This window comes from Octopus bimaculoides, chromosome 5, assembly GCF_001194135.2.
Source record: "Octopus bimaculoides isolate UCB-OBI-ISO-001 chromosome 5, ASM119413v2, whole genome shotgun sequence".
Taxonomy (NCBI): Eukaryota; Metazoa; Mollusca; class Cephalopoda; order Octopoda; family Octopodidae; genus Octopus; species Octopus bimaculoides.
In genome coordinates, this window is record NC_068985.1 from 24568645 (window position 1) to 24571387 (window position 2743).

Consider the following 2743-nt stretch of genomic DNA (forward strand, 5'->3'; position numbering starts at 1 on the left):
ATATATATATATATATATATATATAATAAAATCTCCTGAGACCTTTGAAGAGCCATCCGCACTCCGAAAGCTGGTGGCCGAGGGTGATGACCGAATGATGGCATTGCAGAGGCAAAATTAAAACAAACATTTATCCAAAATAATAAATTACCTGGAGTTCTGCCGTGTCATTTAATATTCACTATTTAACATGCTAAGATAATTAAACTTATGTATGCTTATGGAATTCGTACATCAATCGAGTTCATTTCAACCCAGCTATATATTTTATAAATGCTAAGTAAAATTTTTTGTCAAGTGGAAAAATTTGTTAGAAATGGATTTCTAAAACGGAAATCTCTATTTGCTGGTGGAAAATAACGATGTAAATATACGCAAACATTGTTGTTTCTCACCTAAAATGTCATATACATGTCATCTTAAACACAACGGTTTTTTTATAATGGATAAGAAATAATATAAATTACTCAGATAGCAGTTAGTTTGCCAATATAATTATATATTTTATTTACATTTTCACGCTGACTAAAACTAACCTCGAAGGCAAATTTTATTTTAGATTTAGATTTCTATAACGAATTAGGAATTCAATATCTTTCAGTTTGTAAAACAGGATTTATTGAAACTGTAGCACTTTAAACTGGTGGTTTATTTTCCTCCTTTAACTGATTTGTTTATCATTTACACGCATAGCTTGCGGTTTCATGTCTTTTAAACTGATGAGGCATTTTTTGACAATCATTTTCTTCTGTATCTATATTTATAGTTTACTAGTTTTTGTGCAATTTTTTTCTTGATAAATAAGATTTAGTGAAATTTGTGAAGAATTCAGTGAACCATTTCTTGGCTAGAAGCAAATAAATCAATTAATATTGGATATTTTAATTACATTTTGCTATTATCATTATATGTAAATTAATTTGTCTTCAGTGTTGAAATTTGTACTCAGTTACTGGTGCAAGTTGGCTACTGGTATAATTGTAATAAATGATGTTCTGAAATTTAATCACTGATTTATAATGTTAATTATAATTATTTGAAGTTAGCTTCCTTTAAAAGTGAATTTTACTGTTTAACTTGGTATTAAAAACATTTTTGTTTTAATGACATCTGTTTCAAATTTATTCCAAATTAAATATTTCAAATTTCATTCATTCAAATTCATATATTTCAAATTTAGTTATTTTAAAACTATAATCCTTCTTTACTTACAAAAATAATCCATGATGTTGCGCTTAACTGAATGCAAAAGGGCGTCGAAATGTCAAGCAGTGCCAGAGCAATATATATTATAAAATTTGATTCCAATTTTGAAGTTTGTTGAAATTTACAAATAGCACCTTCGTAAGTTTTGAATTTTTTCAAGTTTTTCAATTGCTGGGCCATGTTTGCTAAATAGTACTTTTATCCACGATGTTTATGTTATATTTTTGCGACAGTTTTATAAATAAAAGCTTTAAAGTATCAGTTTATTCTGGGTACTAGCTTAACCATAGTTGAAGTACGTTTCCAATTTAAGCATATATGATTAAATTTTTGCAATTTTAAATCAAGCTTTATAATGAGTAAATTTTTAGTTAAAAAAATATTTCATTAGAATTAGATTTTAAGTTTAATTGGAAATATAAATGTACATTAAAATATGATATTATCATATTATATAAAATGCGTTCAAACTCCATTTCGAAATGGAAATGGAAAATAAATGCTCGTTAAACTCCTTTATATCAGTAATTTCAAAATTTAAATGTTAGTTAAATGACAAATGAACTTTAACTGAACTCGTTTATTATGAAATCACTGTACAGATGGCAGTGTTACAAGCACATCTTTTTCTGTATAAATGTATGCAGACATAAAATTTTGTTGCCTGTTTTGGTATAGCAAGTCCTTCAATGGCATCAACCATAACTGAATAACTTTTGAAAAGAAACAAATGCAATTTGCAAGAGAAAATTCGATTGTTGAACGTTTCTACTTCTAGGGTTCATTACAACACTTAATTGACCGCTTATATGTGAACAGGATGTTGTAGAAAGCTGCTTCCGGTGTCAATGCAAGGGTTTATAAATCAAAAATCCCTCCAAGTGGCAAGACCGGAAGGGAATACTAAAAGTTCAATTATGAGTTCAATATACGATGGCTTGTTTCCGTGCAACTCTTTAGCCTGTAACCAAATACTCTCAAAGGGAAAAGAAATTTACAAAAAGACAAAATAACATATAGAGCAGAATTCAAGTGACACACAGAAAGGAATAGAGAAGGGGAAGGCGAGAGAGAGAGAAATAAACAGAAGCTATGGATACAAACTGTTTAGATGGTCATAAAACAGATATGATACAGAGTAAAAACAAAGAAAAAAGAAAAAGTTGAAGTAGGAACGAATTATATAAAAATAAAGAAAAATGGAGAGAAAACAAAAGGTAACCGAAATGAAATAGAAAACGAGAGGAAATAAAATAATTCTAAGACAATAAATTAAAAACATGAAAATCGATGAAAACTGACGTATTCCTACTATATAACTTATGATTGATTGGACTCATATAATGAATAGATAAGGGAAATATGAGTGTGTTGAGGAGCAGACGATAATTAAAAGAATGAAGTTAATTGTTTGCATTTATAAAATTACTCACTGACATATGCTATAATATAGTCACAAAGCAAAAATATCCCTTTTATATAATTCTCTCTCTCTCTCTCTCTCTCTCTCTCTCTCTCTCTCTCTCTCTCTCTCTCT